The sequence below is a fragment of the Henckelia pumila genome, chromosome 4 (assembly GCF_033568475.1).
Source record: "Henckelia pumila isolate YLH828 chromosome 4, ASM3356847v2, whole genome shotgun sequence".
NCBI lineage: Eukaryota > Viridiplantae > Streptophyta > Magnoliopsida > Lamiales > Gesneriaceae > Henckelia > Henckelia pumila.
This window is the reverse complement of record NC_133123.1, coordinates 195,573,146-195,595,971: the sequence shown is the minus strand read 5'-3', so window position 1 is coordinate 195,595,971 and position 22,826 is coordinate 195,573,146. Positions and strand designations below refer to the sequence as shown.

At 33.5% G+C, this 22,826-nt stretch overlaps 1 non-coding gene across 1 annotated transcript; it reads left to right on the top strand.

The window, feature by feature from the left end:
* The first annotated feature begins 21,843 nt into the window (after positions 1–21,843).
* Positions 21,844–21,954, top strand: LOC140870049 (small nucleolar RNA R71). The gene has a single exon (XR_012147032.1). It is a non-coding gene; the product is annotated as a small nucleolar RNA R71 (small nucleolar RNA).
* Positions 21,955–22,826: the final 872 nt, after the last annotated feature.

The following is a 22,826-nucleotide window of genomic DNA, read 5'->3' as shown; positions in this document are numbered from 1 at the left end:
TAGATGTGGGGAAAGATAGTAGCTGAGACCTATAGCTTTCGCGTATGGCGGGATTATTGTTATCGATTTCTTGGGTGTGTATTGGATACGATAGGCCATTGATGTGACTATTTTAACAGAGTTGACTCAAGAAGTGTTGATGGACTTCACGATTATCGAATGACTCAGTTTGTGTTCTTCTAGAAAAGTGAGTCAGGATTCGATAAAGGTTTATTTATTTTAGTGAGATATTAAATAGTAGCATTGTTTCGAATATTAGAATGTTGTCTCAAGATGGTAAGCTGAGATAGATATAATTGTTTGATTCAAACTGTTAGTAGCAGGATTAGTACTAATTAACATTAATATTTCTGGAATACAAGTAAATTATGGACAACGAAGTTGTCACAGCTCGAGTGATTTGGCGGAGACATTTCCATTTACACAATAATAGTATCCTTTCGGGTGTAAGGATTTAGCCTACTGCGGTAAAAGTAATTGATCATGAATTCTGGGAATTTTTATTTGTAGATTTTAACTCTGGAATTTCGACATCACTTGCCAAATAAAATATTATAATTGATAGTGGTCAATTATCGATTAAAATTGGGAATACAGAGATCAGTGAAAGAAACCCAAGGTTTACATCTCGATTTTTGGGGGAGTTTTCAGCGTGCTCTAGGTATTACACTTAGCTTGAGTACTGCTTATTACCCGGAGACCGATAGTCAGTCAGAGCATAATATCCATACTCTTGGGGATATGTTACGAGCTTGTACTATGGATTTTGTCCAGCTTGGCAAGATCATTTCCATTGATTTAATTCACGTACAACAACAATTATCACCGCAGTATTGGTATGGCACCATTTGAAGCAATGTATGAGCGACGTTGTCGCACTCCATTGTTCTGGGAAGAAGTTGGGGAAATACAGGTGGAAAGGCCAGAATTAGTTCAACAGGGTGTTTTTGTAGTTGATCAGATCAAGAGATGAATTAGAACTGCACAGGATCGACAAGATAGTTATGCTAATACTAAGCGTAGACCTTTGCAGTTCCAAGTAGGTGAAAAGGTGTTTTTGAAAGTCTCATCATTCCATAGGATTTTGAGATTTGGTATAAATGGAAAGCTATCTCAAAGATTCTTTGGTCCATTTGAGATTTTTTAAAGTGTTGAAGATTTAGATTACGACTAGCATTTTCGCCGTATTTGTCTTAGATCCATGACATGTTCCATATATCCATGTTGCGACGGTATGTGGGTGAGTCTCACTTATTGAGACCATCTGAGGTACAGTTGGATACAAATTTAACATATGTGGAGATATCATTGCGTATTCTGGATCAGAAAGACAAAGTATTACGGAACAATATCATTCCTCTCGTTCTAGTTCAGTGGCAGTGTTGAGGCATTGAGGAAGCTATTTTGGAATTACAGAACCGTATGCGTTAAAAACATCTTGAGTTGTTTAAATTGTATTTTTGGGTTTCAATGTTGTAACTTGTAAAATGTTCAGATGTAATAAAGAACGTTTGTTCCATGCTGTGTTTTGCATACTTAAGATTTGATTTCCAAGACGAAATCTCTTAAGTGGGTGAGAATATAGTAACCCAGACTCATTTTACAAGATTAAGTGGTTTAATATCATTAAGGATTGATTAAGGGCTTAATTTGGATTAAAATATGAAGTTTTTGGAATTTTGTCTCGGGCGAGTTCGGAAGTTCCAAACACTTCGGAAGCTAGAACGGAGTTTGGAGGTTAGGGTGAAATCGGACGATCCAAACCCAAGATCGAAGTGTCCGAACTCCAACAGTGATGTGTCCGATGTGTTTTCAACTTGAGATTTACACTTGATTGCGATCGGAGCATCCAAAGTGCCGGTTGGAGCGTCCAAATATGTGGCACAACAGGTGTCATATATTTTGACACGTGGCACGCATGAAGAATAGGAACGTCCGAACTCGAGATCGGATGGTCTAATATCTGCCTTTAAATAGGGCATCCGAGAATCAGTTTTTCACACCAATTTCAAATGTTTCCCTCTCGTTTTCTGAGTGATTTTATGGGTTTCTAGTCTTAGATATTGAGGTTCGGGCGATAGCAAGGCGGTATCGGAGTCGTGGTGGAGTTGTGCCCAAGTTTTGGGCTATCAACATAAAAGGGCTAATGACGGACGAAGATATTATCCGAGTTTCTATAAATAGTTTGGGAATATCTATTAGCTTAGTTAAGGCTTTTAGATGTTGATTAGTGACATAGTAAACTTAAGATTTTAAGCTTGGACAGTAGTGCTGGATTAGATTATCTAATATTTTTGAGGTACAAAAGTACTGTTTGAGATACCCTGACTGAGTATGCATTCCTACGTGTTGCATTATTATATGACATGATTTTATCAAGATATTTTATGTCACGATATTATACTTCATGCATTATCATATTGAGCTTTATCCTTGAGATAACCTTTGTTACGGTGCTCACCCTATGTGTTAGTGCATGGTTGGACACGTGGACTCGTGATCAGGTCACCTATATCCATAGTTGGGTATGTAAGCCACTTCCTAGTGTGACAACACAGAGTGATACATGCCCTGGCGCCGAGTTTGTTTGAGCAGTATTCTTGACCTTGAGTCTTGGTAACCCGTACAATTGCGTTCATGTTCATATAGTAATTTTATACACATAGTCTCGTGCTGAGCTCTTTTATCTCTAACGTCCTCGATTTGTTTTGGACACCCCATTTCACAAGGCATTCCTCAGGTTTAACAGTTCAGGTGGCGCTGGGAGGTCTTAGGTGCAGGGTTTAACAGATGTTAAGGAGTTTTGTTTCCACATATTTGTTTTTGTTCTGGTTATTGGTACTAAGGATTTATTCGATAGGGTTGTACTAAATTCAGTATTTGCACATTTCTTTCTTTGGGCTTGTAATAATGTAATGGTTTCCGCTGTGGTATTTTTGATTTTGTTTAATTATGTTTATTGTTTGCTTAAGCTTCTGATTAGTACGTACTTACGGAAAGGGTCATTACAATATATATATATATAATTACTTGCTAGGGCAACCATGTCTCTTTCACAGAGCTGTTAATTTTCAAAGAGATTATTAATGCCACCCAGAGGCGCCTAGGCTCCACCCAAGGCCTGGACGTAACCCTAGGGCCCAGGGGCGCCTCGGTGCTAGGGGTCTCCCGGAACTTTCTTTTTATGTGTATTTGATGTTTTAAAGATACTTTTAAGGTCTTTTAAGGTTTTTTTTAATTATTTTTAAATATTTTCATGAAATATGTTCAAGTTTTGAAGTTAGAACGGAGATAATGACTAACGTGGATCGATTTAAATATGTAGTGCATTTTTTTGTAATTTTCCTCACAAAAGTTATATTCATTATGAAATAATGAAGTTTTATGAATGTAAAGTTCCTGAAATCAATTATTTCAAATAACATGCATGATTTTAAGCACGAAAGGTTTCAAAGATACGCTTTGTTCATGAAATATATATGATGAGCAAGTATAATGAAGTTATGATTGTATTGTTTCAATGATGCATGATAAAGTACTTTTGGATGTTTTATGTGTTTTTGTGGTAGAAGTATGAGACTAGTCTCTGGGATGAGCTCCGGAGGGGCCCTCCCAAAACAATGAAGGTTCCCATATAGTCCAATGTCAGTATGGACGGTACAAAAGTAGTGCGCATATTAGACAAGACTAGTATTGATGGTACATCTATATGCTTATATTCACGTTCAAAAGTCCACTAGTTTGATCACGATGATTTAATTGATTTATATGATGTTATACATGAAATTATATATGATTATGTGTAACTTTTATGATGACATGTTATGCCTCAAAATTTAATGTGATGCTAGTATTTTAAAATTTTCAGGTTTGGAATTTAGGCTGGACTGAAGGAACGAGACTAGACCGTATGAGTTAAGAGAATATTTTATGCTTAAATTTAAAATTTGATGCAGTGTATTTTTAATTTGGGTAGAGTAATTTTTAAAAATTTGTTTGCAACTAATGGGCTGCTACCAAGCCCATTAGTCATAAAGTAAGTGAGCGTTCAAATTTTCATTATTTCCTCACTTTCTGAAACGCCGCTAACTTTCCCCATTCCCCTCTCACACGTTCAACACTGCATCAAGCTAGGGAAAGATTCCTTCAGTTTTCTCGTGGCTAGATCGTTCTCCAATCCAGGTTAAATCCAAACGATGACAATCAGACAAGTTTTTAATGTTTTGTGGGTGATATGCTCATGAGACCTTGTGTCTGACACCATACTTTATGAGCAAGATATTAAAAATTTTATTACAGAAATGCGTACCTTCATCACTAATGATCGCTCTGGAGTGCCAAAGCTAGTGAAAATGTTCTTTTGCAAAAACTTGACTACAACACGAGCATCATTAGTAGAGGTGACAATTGCTTCCACCCATTTCGAAACATAATCCACAACTAATAAAATATAAGTGTAACCAAAAGAAGAGGGAAATGCACCCATAAAACCGATATCCCACACATAAAAAATTTTAACTTCTAAAATATTCGTAAGAGTTAATTCATGTTTTTTTAGATATATTCCCAGTTCTTTGACACTTATCACAAAATTTCACTAAGGTATAATTGTCCCTAAACAAAGTAGGCCAATAAAATCCAGATTATAGTACCTTAGCCGTAGTCCGTGTTGCTCCGAAGTGGCCTCCATAAGGTTTAGAATGGCATTGCTCAAGGATTTCCTGTTTTTTTTTACCCGCCACACATCTCCTAATCACTTGATCAGCACATCGCTTGAAAACATAGGTATCATCCCACAAGTAGAATTTAACGTCATGAAAAAATTTCTTCTTCTGGTGGCGGTTCAAGTCTGGAGGCATAGCACCACACGACAAAAAATTAGCGATATCAGCAAACCATGGAAGAGTAGAACGTATCTCAAAAATTTGTTCATCGGGGAACACTTCTTTTATAACTTCCTTCTCCGTAGCTTCTTCCAAGTACAATCTAGACAAATGATCCGCGACTTGATTTTCACTCCCCTTTTTATCCTTGATTTAGAAGTCAAATTCTTGCAGCAGTAAAATCCACCGTATCAAGCATGGCTTAGCATCCTTCTTAGCAAACAAGTAGCGAATCAATGCATGGTCAGTATAAACAACTAATTTAATGCCAATTAAATAAGGACAAAATTTATCAAAAGCAAAAACTACTGCAAGCATATCCTTTTCCATGGTGGTGTAGTTTTGCTGTGCAGCATCCATAGTGTGACTGGCATAGTAAATGGCTCGAAATATTTTGTCTCTTCGCTGGCCCAAAACAGCTCCCACTAAATAATCATTAGCATCGCACATCAGCTCAAAAGATTCCTTCAAATCTGGTACAATCATTATAGGTGTTGAAAGACCCTAAAATATTAAATTATTAATTATGGGATGTGAGAATTAAATTCCATATTTTGGGAAAATATTGATTTTAGAAGTTATGGAAATTATAGATTTAATTTCCGAGCCAAAAATATTTAATTTGAGAATTTACGAATTTTGAGATTTAAATTCCGGGAATTCTGAACTTAAAATATTAAATATTCGATTTGAATATTTATGGAATTTAAGATTTAATTCCAAGGTTCGAGAATGAATATGATTTAATTCAAAGGTGAAACGCGATCAGAGACTGATTTGACATATCGAAGTTTCAAGGGCTGAAGTGCAAAAGGTCGGGATTAATTGATTTAATCCGAATTGATTTAATTTTAATCCTAGTATATTTAATTTGAAAATATTTAGAGTTTTGATTTAATTTTTAATATTCTTAAATTATTTAGGATTGAAATTGAATTAAAAAGAGGGCCGAAGACTGAATTGCAATTTATGAAGTTTCAGGGGGCTAAATTGCAATTTTATCTGAAGTTATCCGATTTTAATTATATTACTCAGCTTGCAACGTGTAATTCCAAATTATATTCAGAAAAGTTTGAGAATTCAGAACAGAGAGCCGAGATCCTTTTCTTTTCTTTGAATTTTCGATTTTCGAAACCCCGTAACTTTTGATCCGATCGTCCGATTTCAATTCCGAAAAGTGTTCTGGAATCCTCGCGATGAGGGATTCGATCTTGTGTAAGTATTTTGATGTTTTTAATAGATTTTGAAATCAGTATGTGGGCAGAGATCAGAATTTTATGTTTCGATCATGTTCTTGAACTTCTATCGCTTATATATGCGAAACCGACTCGACGATTGATTCTTGAATGAACTTGTTATGGTTTCCAGCTTATCATTTGATATTCATAGCTGCTGATATGTTGCTATGTTGAGGAATTGTTGCTGGTTTTGATGGTTATGGATGATATGAAGTTGTTTTTGAATTGATATCGTACCGATTATCGATTTTCAGCCGTTACGCCGTTAGATTATGAATTAAAGCCGTTCTGCTATCTCGTTGATTGAACTGAATTAGAGTTGAGTTGATAACTGATATATCCTGATCTAAACACTGCATTTCAGATTATTGTGAAGCTTGATGAGCTTGAGAATGCAAACCTGGAATCGATTAAGATCAGCTCAAGGTTTGAAGTTGTTCTACCTTGAAGATTGAATGATGTTTGAATGAGCAGATTTTTGTATGAGTGTTGTACTTTCTATCCAGATGTGGAACATTGAAACTCGAGAATAACAGGTATAAGACAACATTGAGAGTCAGGAATTTGTTACTCAAGGATGATACTTCTTGAGTTGTTCCGAACAAATCACATACTTGTTATTGTTGTTTATATTTGATTGATGTTGTCAATCCATCTCAGGTAGTGGATCTTTGATTTGATATGAGTTCGATTATGATATGATATTGATAGAATTGATTCTATTTCCAAGATCTGAGGCGATATTATTTTCAAGTCTGAAACGACTTCGATAGATGGATATCCATGTCAAGATCGGTTACGAATCTTGATGGCATCGATGATATATGAATCAATTCCTGAGCGAGATATGCACTATATACTTTATTGTTGAGTCGATTATCTTTAGAGTCGATATGAATTTATTTAACGCATTTATATGTTGATTATACTAGGAATTATATTCTCACCGGAGTTTATCCGACTGTTGATTTGTTTTGTATGTGTGCATTACAACAGGTGGGGCAGAAGCTAGCCAGGGAGAACATGGGTAGCTCGAGAGAGAGTCCAAACGTGGGACTCGGGTTGTTGTGTAGCAGAATGATGTATGTTGCATTCTTGTTAAGCATGCTAGAAGAATTATGCTTAGTTGTAGTTGAAGAACATATTAGCACTTTGTGTAGTTTAGTGCTTTTGATGTATTCTAAAATACTTTGTTGATGTAAGAAATACATGTAGTGTTGCTTGAGAATTGATACATGTATATATGAATATTTCCAGATTGGATATAGCTTGTTTCAAGTTGTTTAGCATGTTTAGAACAAAGTTTGACAGCACAAAAATCACCAGCAGATTCGAGCAAATGCTAGCTCGCTCGATCGGTAGACTTGCACCGATCGAGCGAGGCCACCTTGGACTCAAACCGAAGAGTGGGTAATTTCTGCTCGCTCGATCGGTGATGTTTAACCGATCGAGCGAGGCTCAATTTAAAAATTTTTTTTTGTTGCTCTTGTTTTAGTTATTCTTTAATTATATGATTAATTGTTAATTGCCCTTAAGATGAGATTAGCAACCCGGGATCCCCACAACAGGTGGTATCAGAACATAAGTTTCTTGGACTGAGATAGAAGTTGAGCGGGGTAGATTGAGTCGCATGCATATTTAGTATTTCATGATTATGCATTACTTGATTTGATGATTTGATGAATTGCATGTGAGCAGGATCTAATTTTTTAGTATTTTTCGTAAATTTTGAATTCTTATAGATTTTGCTATAAGATTCCTCGGGTGATGTAAGCACCCAGAATTGAATAGAACAGTGTTCTTTGGGTGACGTAAGCACCCCAAACTGAACACAACTGCATGGCTCAGCTGAAAGAAGTATCTTCGATTGAACAGAATAGTATATCAGCGAATGAATAGATGATTTTGCAGGTAGAAGTTGGCTTGAAGAACTTAATCAAGTGTTTAAATACTTGAAAGATACAGATGAATGTTGTATCAGATTGATTGTATCCAACTTCGAGACTTAGCAACCAACTGATAGATTGTGATGAAGAAATTCTAAAAGAGCAGAGGTATATTGATTTGTTTGTAAGTGCTTAGAACAGAGATTTATTAACGGTTCTTTGCCACAACAGATAGAAATGAAGAGAAACAGAAGATTATGCCAAGGAAACAAGAGATGCTCATTTGAAGGTAAGCCTACTTAGATTCATTGAATTTTGAATGATGACAAAAACTAAAGATTGAGTTGTATATTCATGGCTTGAATCTGAAGATTTTGTGTGAGTAAATGTTGACGATTGAAACTTTTTGCGAAGCCTTAGAAAGGGACAAAAGAACTAAACCTAAGTGAAGAGGCAAAATGAATAAAATTGTAGACATGCCATAGTATGTGAGATACTCGCAACTTCAGCTACAATTTTCATTACAGAGCAGATAAGAGATAAAAGATATGAAAGTGGTTCTTTAACTCTAGCGGACTAAGACAGATTGGTCTGAGTCTGAATGCAGAGTATGCTAATGATTATTACACTCATTGTGGGAGGAGACATCTTAACAATCAGTGTAGAGAAATCTGGAATCAGATTTAGAGGAAAGTATAATGAAGAACAGTTCCAGAAGTGTACAGAGGATTAGAATGAAAGGGCACCTGAAAATAAAAATTACAGGTAACCAATTTACTTTGTGTTAACCTGTTTATATTATTGGTGCAAGAGACATATTAATAACTAAAAGATTATTATGTCTTAAACTCTGTATCAGAAAAGAGAATTTGTGAAATTGAACTGAAGAAGGGATTTACTGCTTCGATGAAATGAAATTGAACATGATTTTGTTCGCGCTTGAGTTATCTGTTTATGTTGCATAATAGATGATAATGCAATAACCAAGTACTGATTATCAGAAGATTGATGTTAAGAAGCGAGTAAAGTAGATTAGCAAGAACACAATGTGCATTTGAATTGTAGTAACCCAGAACTCATTTTAAGATAATAATATGTTAAACATGATTAAGGGTGGGTAATTAATCAATTTCGGAGTGTTATTGGACTTCGGAAGAGAATTTGGGCTTTTGACTTTTGGCCGGATCGGAAGCTCCGAACTCAGATCGGAAGCTCCGATCCCAGCCACTTCGGAAGCTCAGTGGAAGCATAGAGATCGAAAGCTCCGATCCTGGAACGGAAGTTCCGATCTCCAGCTGCCAGCAATGCTCGATGACTCAGCCGCGAGTTTTGACAAGTGTTGAACGTAGAGCAGATCGGAAGCTCCGATCGTCCGATCGGAAGTTCCGATCCCGACGTGTCACACATGCATGCAGTGAGCTGGATCGGAAGCTCCGATCCTGAAATCGGAAGTTCCGATCCTGGCCGAGAATTTTGCCTATAAATAGGGCTTGTTCGATTTCATTTTGAAATACGAATTCCCGAGTTTCTTTCTTCAGTTATATAGTGTGAGATATACACTTGAGAGCCCTATCGGTTATAATAGAGGTTCTGGAATAACCAAGGTGTGGTTATAGTCATCCGGGACTAGCGACTCCAAAGGGCTAACTACGGACGAAGGTATGGTCCGGGAATCTATTTAAGTTTTGGGAGTACTTATTAGCTTAGTTAAGGCTTATAGAATTTATGTAGTGATACGGTGAACTTTTGAATATAGGCTTGGAACCTAGGATCTTAATATACTTGAACTAGCCTAGAGGTACGTACACATTGACTGAGATTGCCAGAGAGTATATATGTTTATTTGTTGCATTTTATTTGGAATTATTATATGGCATGATATATGATTTACCGCTTTCTATATTCATATTTCATGTGCATATACACGTTGAGCCTATACCTTGTTATGCCAGACTATAGAGCTGCTCAGCTCTATACTCGATAGTATGTCACTGAGAGTACCGCGACGGCGGGGGCATTTATGTCTGTCTACTTTAGTGTACTAGATGAGTGTGGTTGCACCCAGAGATTGATCCGTGCGGTGGCAGCACTCATGTGGCGCCGGTTCTGAGCATGATTTTCGGATGACCCGTTACCAGTCATCATGTTGCATGCATCATATATTTACGTGTACTCATGTTTATGTACTGGGTGTTAGCGCTCACGTCCTAGTTGTTATCTTGTACACCCTATTCCATGGGGCAGGTCGCAGGATGAACGGAGCTGGTAGTTCAAGGCAGGACTAGGGAGCAGGAGCCTTGAGGATTTTATTATACAGCAGGATTCGATATAGCTGTATAATGTTTACTGTTTAAGATTTCGATTTGGTTGTATCACTACAGATTTAAGCCTGAATTTTATTACTAAGCTGATATGTATTTTATGGTTTTGTTTCCGCATGTTTTACTCTGTTAAGTTATTTTGCTGTATTAAGTTTAATGCATGCTATTAGTTGCCAGTTAGTAGGTGATACCATGCAGGGTCACTACATTTTTAGTATCAGAGCATGCATAGATTTTGGGATTAGTACTTGGGATTTAGTCTAGTAATTCTTGCGCATTTTGGGATTTTAATGTGCAATTCTTTTCAGGATATGGCTGACGAGAGTCACGGTAGTGTTGTCCAGGGAGGTGGTCATCATCATCGTCATCATGAGGGTAGACGTCGCTACTCTATCAATAAGTTTATGCAAGTAGGACCGAAACCATTGGTGGGAGGCGAGAATCCTGAACAAGCTAGAAGGTGGATGTCTAAACTCGAGAGTACTTTTCGTGCTTTCGATTGTACTGAGGATCAAAAATTGGAAGTTATAAAATTCGTTCTAGAGGATCGAGCATGTTTTTGGTGGGATGCCAAAGCTGCTCAGGCACGTACTGAGAGAGGACAGGTGACTTGGGGGGATTTCTGTCGGGAGTTCCAGAAATTGTATTTTCCTCCGGCTGTTCGCCAAGCACGATCTATGGAGTTGCTTACTCTGAGGCAAGGATCAATGACTATTGATCAATATCAGCAATAATTTCTTGATCTGCTACCTTTCAGTCCTCATATCAATGAGAGTGATGCGTCGAAGTATGATATCTTTCTACAAGGTTTGAACCAAGATATCTACTCTCAGGTTGTCGTCTGTGATGACCCGGTATCTTTTGAGACTTTGGTGAACCATTGCCGTCTTGTGGAGACTAGCAACAGGCAGGCACAGTTGATGATGCCAGCACAGCCTAGTGGATCTTTTGAGCCTCGAGCTCAATCTGTTGTGCAATCTGGACCTACGTCTTCTTCTACTCCTACTACTTCATCTGGATCTCGTGGTTCACGAGGTATGTTCCGTTTTGGGAAGAAGAAGAAGAAGGAGGAATTTTGTAGTCATTGTGGAGGGAAGCATCCTGCAGCTTCATGTCGGAGAGCTACTGGTGCTTGTTATATTTGCGGTCAGCAGGGACATCTGCGGAGAGATTGTCCTCAGCGCATGGGTTTTGCTAGTAGATCGGGATCACAGGTTGGATCTCAGGCTTCTATTGTTCCACGTCAGCAGCCAGCACCACAGAGTTCTTCTTGTTATCGTCCCCAGACTCAAGGGCAGGTGTTTGCTCTGTCTCAGGAGCAGGCTACAGAGGGAAGCGATCGCATGTTGGCAGGTACCTTTCTGTTATGTGGTATTCCTGCACTTGTATTAATTGATACTGGAGCATCGCATTCCTTTATTTCTAGTCGCTTTGTTAAGAGACATAGATTACCTTATGTATCATTAGATATGGATTTAGTTGTATCTACTCCATTGGAGCAAGAGATAGTAACTAAGCGTCTAGTGATGGGTTGCCTTCTGGAGTTTGAGGGTAATGTGTTATCAGCTAATTTGATGATATTAGCGATGGCAGATTTTTACTGTATTTTGGGAATAGATATGCTGACTTTGTATCACGCTACTGTGGATTGTTATCAGCGTCTGGTACAGTTTCATCCGGTTGAGGGTGATAGCTGGTATTTTTATGGTGAGGGTGCGCGACCTCCAATGCCACTTGTTTTGGCTCTTAAGGCATGTCATGTCTTGGAGTCAGGTGGGGAGGGCTACCTCATCTATGCAGTTGATATGTCCACGAGTAGTACGGGTATTGATCAGTTACCGGTTGTCAGCGAGTTTCCTGATGTATTCCCTGATGAGATTCCTGGTTTTCCTTCGGTTCGAAAGGTTGAATTTGGTATTGATCTAGTACCAGGAACTACGCCTATATCCCGAGCACCTTATCGTCTGGCACCGTCAGAGATGAGGGAATTGAAACAGCAATTACAGGATTTGCTTGATAAGGGATATATTCATCCTAGTGTTTCTCCGTGGGGAGCACCTGTTTTATTTGTCAAGAAGAAAGATGGATCGATGCGATTATGTATTGATTACAGGCAGTTGAATCGTGTCACCATCAAGAATAAGTATCCTTTTGCTACAACTTAAATTGTAATTCACCCAAGTGTAGGTTGTCTGCAAGTAATATACTTGTGAGTACGAGATCGATCCACGGAGAGGATGTTGTAAGTTTAATTTTAGCAATAATATATTATAGATGAAAATATTATTATAAAACTTCAAATACACAAATTATAAAATTTTCAAGGTTTCAAAGGTTCATTGTTGGTTTATTTAAGATTGCTTAATAAAAATAAATAAAAGAAACTAAAATAAAAATAAACATAAAAGAACAATGAAATATTTAAACAAGTATATCATATAATATAGTTCCCACTATATTAATATCAACCGATATTTAATACATGGTACCCATAATATATATATAAATGCATAAATATAAATTGACATAAAAGTAAATGTTAGATCAAATCACAATATTTTATTTAGAACAACCGGCAGAGCCACGCTATCGTCTAAATAAAATATATGACTTTATGTTAGATGCGATAAAGTAAATGTTAGTTGCGGAAAAGTAAAAGTTAGATGCGAGAAAGTAAATGTTAGTTGCGGAAAAGTAAATGTTAGTTGCGATAAAGTAAAAGTTAGATGCGAGAAAGTAAATGTTAGTTCAAATCACAATATATTATTTAGAACAACCGACAGTGTCACGCTATCGTCTAAATAATATATATGACTTTATTATAAATAGATACATATATTTATAGTATATAATTATTGTAGTATTTATTGTATCATATTTGACAACAAATCAAGGTAACCACATTCAAGGTACCAAGCATTTGATGTAAATAGATAACAACAAATCATCCAAAATTATACCTACAAATAAAGATCAATTAGTAAAAATAAAAATAGAAAAGAAAAGAATATACAAAATATAGACAATCTTACTTGACCAACAATGAAACCTTTTCACCTTGACATAAAAAGATTTAGCTTTTCATGAACATGAAACTCAAGAATAAAGATAAAAGAAATTTCATACTTGAACTTAAGAAACTTGCACACTCAAACTTTTATTCTCACACACACAAAATTTATTTTACAAATGAAGAATTCTCTACACTCTTACACACTACAAAGCTTATACAACACATCTATTTATAGGCCAAATGAGAGCAAGAGTCCAAGGCTCATTAAATGTGAAATAGTAAAGTTGGTGGGTGCTTGTCTCCTTGAATGTCAATACCATGACCCAACTTTAATTGGCATGTTTGATGCTTTAGACCACCGATTCAGCCTTTCTTTTCAACATAGAACACGTAGGATATTTTGTGTAGATGTGTTTGGACAACTCATTCACCCCTTTTGGATAAAATATGAAATACTTATGATATTTTTACTCCAAGCTGGTCATAGTAAAAGTAAATCTATCTCCATTTTGATGTTTGATTATTTTGATCATCTTAATGAAGTTTTTGGAATTTCTTGTCTTCTACAAAGTTGAAGATGCCTCTTTTGTGATTCTACAGGTTTTGAGATTACTCTATTATGACCTCTGTAGCTTGAGTAATTTTATTTTTACCAAACCTGCGCAAACCGTAAAATACAACATTTTAGTAAAACATTTAAATATAAACACATAACACTAAAATAATACAACTTCATAATTTTAATTAAACTTAAAATTTAAAACACACTTTTTAACATATAAATAATTACAAATTTTAAGTTTCATCACACCCCCAAACCGGCTAATTACTAGTCCCTTAGTAATAAAATATCATAAAATATCATAAAATATCATAAAATCACAAGTTAGATTTTTATTCCTTAATATATATATTCAAATTTGCAAACTTTGAAATTTTAAAAACATACTTGTGAGGAGATCATATGTTTATTTATAAATCTCATTATCAACCAATATATCAATATGTAATTGGATGGGCTATACATATATATTTCACACAATATCAAAATATTAAATATATATAATTTTTTTTTTTTTTACATAAATATTTTCTAAAAACTTTGAGAATAATATAATTAAAAGGATAATAGAAATCATTTTCATAACATGTATATCATCAAGAATATTAATGTAAAAGTCTCAACTCCATATTCTCTCGGGTTAAAGTATTTCATATATAGCTGTTTTTCACTCATGGAGTTGGAAGAAATTATACACTCTTTGAAAATGGCTAGTAAAGCAGACAATCAAATAACCTAATATTGAAAATAAGATAGGATGATTTACAAAGAATAAACCCATTTTTTTTTTTTTTTTTTGTTTTTTTGTTTTTTTTTTTTTTTTGCTTGGCTGCAAAATTGTTTTTACATAATCAAATACCTCCAATAAACTTTGAAAATGTAACATTTTTTTTTTCAAAGTTTATTTTTTTTTATTTTTTATGAGGTAAATCTATTACATTAATAATTATAGTAGAGATATTAATACTCTACATCTTTACAATCAAACTTCAAACAACTTTGCAGCCAATTTTCATTTTTCTTTTTTTTTCATTTTTTTTTCAAAATGGGTTTAATCTAGTAATCAACCATTTCTTAATAATCAATAAAAGCTTATAAGTTGTTTTCTCAATTCTTACCCCTCACTCACAAAATTTATGTGAGTAACTATTGCACTTTTACAAATTAATTCCCTCAATTATACATGTTATTATTTATTCAATCAATATCACTTTAATTATATACTCATAAAAGTTTTAGAAAATATGTATTTGAAAACACACAATTATATATTATTTATAACTTATATCCCATCAATTATATATTTTCTATTAAATTGATAAAAAGAAGAATAAATAAACATCTATACAAAAAGACTTCATTTTCTTAGTAGTTTGCAATTTAAATATATACGAAATATTAAAATCTAATCTATTGTGATAAGATGATAAATAAAAACTAATGCGTGTCAGGAGTTTTTGACTCCTTACTCTGCCATTGAAAAAGAAAAATAAATATTATTATAGAAATATATATTTTTTTAAATTTAAAATTTTTTTTTTTTTTTTTTTTTTGAGAAAAACCCTCCCCCAAACCTGAATATGACATTGTTTTTAAATTTTTTTTTTTTTTTTTTAATAAAGAGTACATGATGAAAGAGATATCACCTGAAATTATTGAAGATGAGGAACAAACACAAACCATTTCATGACATGTTGAATCAATGATCCAGTTTTCTTTTCTTACTAGTTGGTTGAGACCAATTGATCTTTGTTATAGCTGAATCAGGTTGATGAACAAAAGCTTGGAGATCATCAATTAATTGGTCTTCATTCGAAGCAGAGATGAGCATCCTTCGTGAATTTTCTGAAATAAAATTTTGTTCCACGGCTACATCGAGAAAAGTCAACAAACCATCATAATAGTTATTGATATTCAACAAGCCAACAGGTTTATTATGGATATTAAGTTGTGCCCAAGAAACAACATGAAAAATTTCTTCTAAAGTACCAAAACCACCAGGTAAGGCAATAAAAGCATCAGACTTTTCTATCATTTTAGTTATTCTCTCGTACATTGATGAAACTTTCAACTCTTCCCCAACCGTAACACCTGTAATATTTCCTTCAGCTAAAGCTGTAGGAATAATACCCAAAACCTGACTACCTCCAAGATGAGCTGCTGTTGAAATAGATCCCATTAACCCAATATTGCCTCCTCCGTAAACCAAGTGAATTTTTCTCTCTGCTAAATTTTTTCCAAGATTAATTGCTGCATCAACAAATATTTCATTCTTTCCAGTATTAGAACCACAAAAGACACAAATATTTTTCAATTTTTGTGAAGAAGATCCTGTCATGTTTTTTTCTTTTCTTTTAAAAAATATAGAGAGAGTTGAGTGATTTTATAAGGAAAACAAGGAATAAGACAGAAATAGGAATACAGATGTGAACAAAATGATGAAAATAGTAAAAAAAAAATAATATATAATAATAACATGCATGCGTATAAACAGTGATGTGATTGTAGCTCACAGTGTTCCTTCAATATTTATGAGTCGAGGGTTGGCTTACCATCCAATTTTCTTATAAATTGGCAAATAGGGTCTTTTTTAGTCAGATTCCCAAGACCATCACCATGACGCTGCGCTTGGAATAGTTTCCATAAATGGAGAAGTTGACCTTGTACATCTCCACTAGAATGCGTCTCAAGAGTCAATGAGATATCATCCAATGACTCTTTACTCAGCCCATTCTTAATGAAATAAATTTTATCTTCTCTATTTGTGGAAACATATCCCAAAGATCTGCATTGTCTATTACAAGTCCATCTGGCACAATTATGACAAACATCTAACCTTTTAGCCCTTCTTTTCTTCGCATAGGTACTTTTTCCTAGTCCAGACATATTTCGAACAAGTAAGAATTTTGGAACTTCACCACCTAATAGAACCTTGGCTTCAATTATAAGACGAATATCCTCCGGGATTCCTTTTTGCATAAGCATTCTCAATCTTTCACATCTGCCTTCATAAATCATTCTCAGAACTTTTTTAGAAACAGATGGAAAATATTTACCAAGTTTTTTGATAGCTTCATCCATAATATATATTTATATATATATATTCAATTATTTTGGGAAATTGAAATAAAACCGACTGAAAGTAGTCACGGAGTACCGTTATCCGCCACTTAACCGGGAAGTGAACTCAATTCTGCAAAAATAAAATAAAAATATAAGTAACAATTAAGTTGGATCATATAAAGGCATAAACTCTTCATTAAGAACTTCATTTTCTATAAACGGTTTAAGTCTTTGCCCATTAACTTTAAATACATTATTATTTTTAGGATTTTCAACATCAACAGCACCATGAGGATAGACAAATTTAACAATAAATGGTCCAGACCATCGCGATCTAAGTTTTCCTGGAAACAAATGCAAGCGAGAATTATAAAGTAAAACTTTTTGTCCGATTTCAAAAGATTTTCTCATAATATTTTTATCATGAAATGCTTTTGTTTTATCTTTATAAATCTTTGCATTTTCATATGCATCATTTCTTAATTCTTCTAGTTCATTTAATTGCAATTTTCTTGATTTAGATGCATCATCTAAATTAGTATTAAACGCTTTAATTGCCCAATAAGCTTTATGTTCAATTTCAACAGGTAAATGACAATGCTTTCCAAAAACTAATCTATATGGTGACATCCCCAATGATGTTTTAAATGCAGTTCTATATGCCCATAATGCATCACTTAATCTTAAAGACCAATCTTTTCGATTTGGATTGACTGTTTTTTCCAAAATTTGTTTTATTTCTTTATTTGCAAGTTCAACCTGACCATTCGTTTGAGGGTGATATGGAGTAGAAACTTTATGTGTAATACCATATTTTCTTAACAACGAAGAAAATGATTTATTTATAAAATGACTTCCCCCATCACTTATTATAGCTCTAGGTATTCCAAATCGACTAAAAATATTTTCTTTCAAAAATTTTATCACAACTTTATGATCATTAGTTCTACATGCAATTGCTTCAATCCATTTTGAAACATAATCGACAGCTACTAAAATATAAGTGAATCCAAAAGATAATGGAAATGGACCCATAAAATCTATTCCCCAACTGTCAAATATTTCAATAATCATGATTGGATTTAAAGGCATCATGTTTCGTTTTGAAATTGAACCCATTTTCTGACAATTTTCACAAGATTTGCAAAATGAATGTGTATCTTTGAATAAAGAAGGCCAATAAAATCCACATTGAAAGATTTTTGCAGCTGTTTTCTTTGACGAAAAATGACCTCCACATGCCTCAGAATGACAAAATTTAATGACACTACTTACCTCATTGTCGGGTATGCATCGTCGAAAAATTTGATCAGGACAATACTTAAACAAATAAGGATCATCCCAATAAAATTTTTTGACCTCTTTCAAGAATTTATTTTTATCTTGTGAACTCCAATGAGAAGGCATTTTATTTGTCACAAGAAAATTTACAATATTAGCAAACCAAGGCATAGTAGTAGCATAAAATAGTTGATCATCCGGAAAATTTTCATTTATTGGTATTTCATTTTGAGATGATTTAGAAATTATTCTTGATAAATGATCGGCTACTACATTTTCTTTTCCTTTTTTATCTTTTATTACAAGATCAAATTCTTGTAACAACAAAATCCATCTTATTAATCTCGGCTTAGCATCTTGTTTATTTGATAAATATTTTATGGCAGAATGATCATTGTAAATAATAGTAGTAGAACCAATTAAATAGGATCGAAATTTATCTAATGCAAACACTACTGAAAGTAATTCTTTTTCAGTTGTTGAATAATTGATTTGAGCACTATTTAAGGTTCTACTTGCATAATAGATCACATAAGGTTTACCTTCTTTTCTTTGTCCTAACACGGCTCCTACAGCATAATCACTTGCATCACACATTAATTCAAATGGTAAAGACCAATCAGGAGGTTGTAAAATAGGTGATGTAGTTAAAAGATTAATTATTTTTTTAAAAGCAGTTTCACATTCTTGAGTCCATTCAAATTGTGCATCTTTTGTTAAAAGATTTGAAATTGGTTTCGATATTATGCTAAAATTTTTTATAAATCTTCTATAAAATCCCGCATGACCCAAAAATGATTGAATTTCTTTGATCGTGTTTGGTGATGGTAGATTAGCAATAACATCAACCTTAGCTTTATCAACTTCAATTCATTTTTCAGATATGACATGCCCTAACACAATTCCGGATTTAACCATGTAGTGACATTTTTCCCAATTTAAAACAAGATTTTTTTCTTCACATCTTTTTAAAACTTCTTCCAAATTTTTAAGACAGTTTTCAAATGAGTTTCCAAAAACAGTTATATCATCCATAAAAACTTCCACAAATTCTTCAATCATGTCACTAAAAATACTTAGCATGCATCTTTGAAAAGTAGCCGGGGCATTACATAAACCAAATGGCATTCTTTTAAAATCAAAAGTTCCGAACGGACAAGTGAAAGTAGTTTTTTCTTGATCTTCTAATGATATTGGTATTTGATAATACCCCGAATACCCATCAAGAAAACAATAATAAGGATTACCTGCCACTTTCTCTAAAATTTGATCTAAAAATGGTAACGAAAAGTGATCTTTTCTAGTTGCATCATTTAATTTTCTATAATCAATGCACATACGCCAACTAGATGGAATCCTAGCTTGTAATAATTCTCCCTTTTCATTTTTTATAACAGTGATGCCTGATTTTTTTGGTACTACTTGTGTTGGACTTACCCATTTACTATCCGAGATTGGATAAATAATTCCGGCATCTAATAGTTTTAAAACTTCATTTTTAACAACTTCTTTCATGTGTGGATTTAATCTTCTTTGTGGTTGTTGATATGTTTTAGCATTTTCTTCCAAGTGAATTCTATGTGTGCAGATTAAATGATTTATACCTTTTATATCTTGCAAAGTCCATCCAATTGCATTTTTGTGTTTTTTAAGTAGTGTTATTACATCTTCTTCTTGTTTTGGTAAGAGGGTAGAAGATATTACAATAGGATATGTTTGATTTTCACCAAGAAAAGCATATTTTAGTTCTATTGGCAAGGGTTTTAATTCAAGTTTTGGATGATCATTTTCTTTTACTTCTTCAAGTTCATTAATTTCTTCAAATAACTTTGATTTAAAAACATTTTTTGAATCAAAACTTTCCACTAAACAAACTTCAGATTGTTGATTTAAGTTTTCTTGGTGTATATTTTCTTCCACAATTGTTTCTATTGCATTATCATCTTCATCTTCATTAATACTTGGTTGTTTACATAAATTGAACACATTAAGTTCTAAAGTCATATTTCCAAAAGACAATTTCATTATTCCATTTCGACAATTAATTAAAGCATTTGAAGTTGCTAGAAATGGACGTCCCAATATTACTGGAATTTCGTTATGTACTTCTATTGGTTGTGTATCCAAGACAATAAAATCCACAGGATATATGAATTTATCAACTTGAACTAACACATCTTCTACGATACCTCTAGGTATTTTGATTGACCTATCGGCTAGTAAAAGAGTGACAGATGTAGGTTTTAAATCTCCCAACTTAAGCTTTTCATAAACTGAATAAGGAATTAAATTCACACTTGCTCCCAAATCTAACAAAGCTTTTTTAATTTTATTTTTTCCAATAATACATGAAATTGTTGGACAACCGGGATCTTTATATTTCAAGGTAGAATTATTTTGAATAATAGAGCTTACTTGCTCCGTTAAGAATGCTTTCTTCTTTACATGCAATTGTCTTTTCACAGTACATAAATCTTTTAAAAACTTTGCATAAGAAGGCACTTGTTTAATAGCATCTAATAATGGAATATTTATTTTTACTTGTTTAAAAACTTCATAAATATCAGAATCATTTTTTTTTTTTATTATTAACTAATGCATGAGGGAAATGAACATGCTTATTTGACTCACATATTATTTCAGATAATTTATCATCAACTTTCTTAATCTTAGGACTCAAAGTATCATCTTTCTCGAAAGTATCAAGATTTTCATCCTTACTCTTTGAGTTTGACTGATCTTTGTTTTCATCACTATATGGATCATTAACTATTTTACCACTTCTAAGAGTAATAACAGATTTTACTTGATCAAATTTTTCTTGATTTTGATTTTTAGGATTAGGTTGTGGTTGAGATGGAAATTTTCCTTTTTCATGAATATTAAGTGCAGATGCAAATTTTGCAAGAGTTTCTTTCAAATCATTCATAGATTGAATGTTTTGAATATTGATAGACTCTTGCTTTTGAATGTATGCATGAATTTCATCTTCAAAATTTTTTCTTGGAGGTGGGATATAAGGAGCATAACCTTGATGATTTTGGTTATTTTGAAAAGGTTGTTGTGAAGGTTGTACATTATTATCGTTCCTCCAACTAAAATTGGGGTGATTTCTCCAACCAGGATTGTATGTTTGTGAAAAAGGATCTAATGTTGGTTTTTTAAAATTGTTAACATAATTGGCTTGTTCATGGAGACATTCTTTAAATGAAGGCAAAGTAGGACAATTTTTTGTAAGATGATCATGTGTGTCACATATATGACAAACAATTTCTTGAAAACTTTTTAATTGATCACTCTTTTTTATTTCTAATGAATCGATTTTTCTTGCTAAAGATGCAAGTTTAGTTTGAACATCTACATCATCTTTAAGATGATAAATACCACCCCCATTTGTTGAATTATTGGTTTTACTTGGTGGTTCAATTGAGCCTATATTATCCCAATTTTGAGCATTTTCTGCTAATGACTCCAAATATTCCATAGCTTCATTTGGGTTTTTATCTTCAAAAGTTCCATTACACATGAATTCTATCATTTGCCTATCTTTAGGTATTAAACCTTCATAAAAGTGAGAAATTATTCTCCATATTTCAAAACCATGATGTGGGCATGTATTAAGTAACTCTTTATATCTATCCCAACATTGATAAAATGTTTCCCCTTGTTTTTGAGAAAAAGTTGTAATTTGTCTTTTAAAAGAGTTTGTTCTATGGGAAGGAAAAAACTTTTTTAGAAATTGTTGTTGCATTTCTTCCCATGATCTTATTGAACTTGATCTCAAATTTTGCAACCATGTTTTAGCTTTATCTTTCAAGGAAAAAGGGAAAAGCTTTAATCGAACAGTATCCATGCTACAATTTTGATCATTATAAGTGTTGCAAACCTCCTCAAATTCACTTAAATGCAAATATGGATTTTCAGAATCTAAGCCATGAAAATTTGGTAAAAGTTGAATGACTTGTGGCTTAAAATTGAAATTAGATGCATCAGGAGGAAAAACTAAACAAGATGGTGTACTAGTTCTTATTGGATTCATATGGTGCCTAAGTGTTCTTGGTTGTTCATGTTCTTGATGATGATGATTATTATTATTATCATCTTGATTATTAGAATTATCGTCCATGTTTAAAATATTTTCAGTTACTCGAACAAGTCTACCACTTTGTTTACGACTCCAAACAATCATACAATTAAAAACAACATACTATTTACATAATAACAAAATTAAACTTAATTTATACCTCCCCGGCAACGGCGCCAAAAAATTGCTACAACTTAAATTGTAATTCACCCAAGTGTAGGTTGTCTGCAAGTAATATACTTGTGAGTACGAGATCGATCCACGGAGAGGATGTTGTAAGTTTAATTTTAGCAATAATATATTATAGATGAAAATATTATTATAAAACTTCAAATACACAAATTATAAAATTGTCAAGGTTTCAAAGGTTCATTGTTGGTTTATTTAAGATTGCTTAATAAAAATAAATAAAAGAAACTAAAATAAAAATAAACATAAAAGAACAATGAAATATTTAAACAAGTATATCATATAATATAGTTCCCACTATATTAA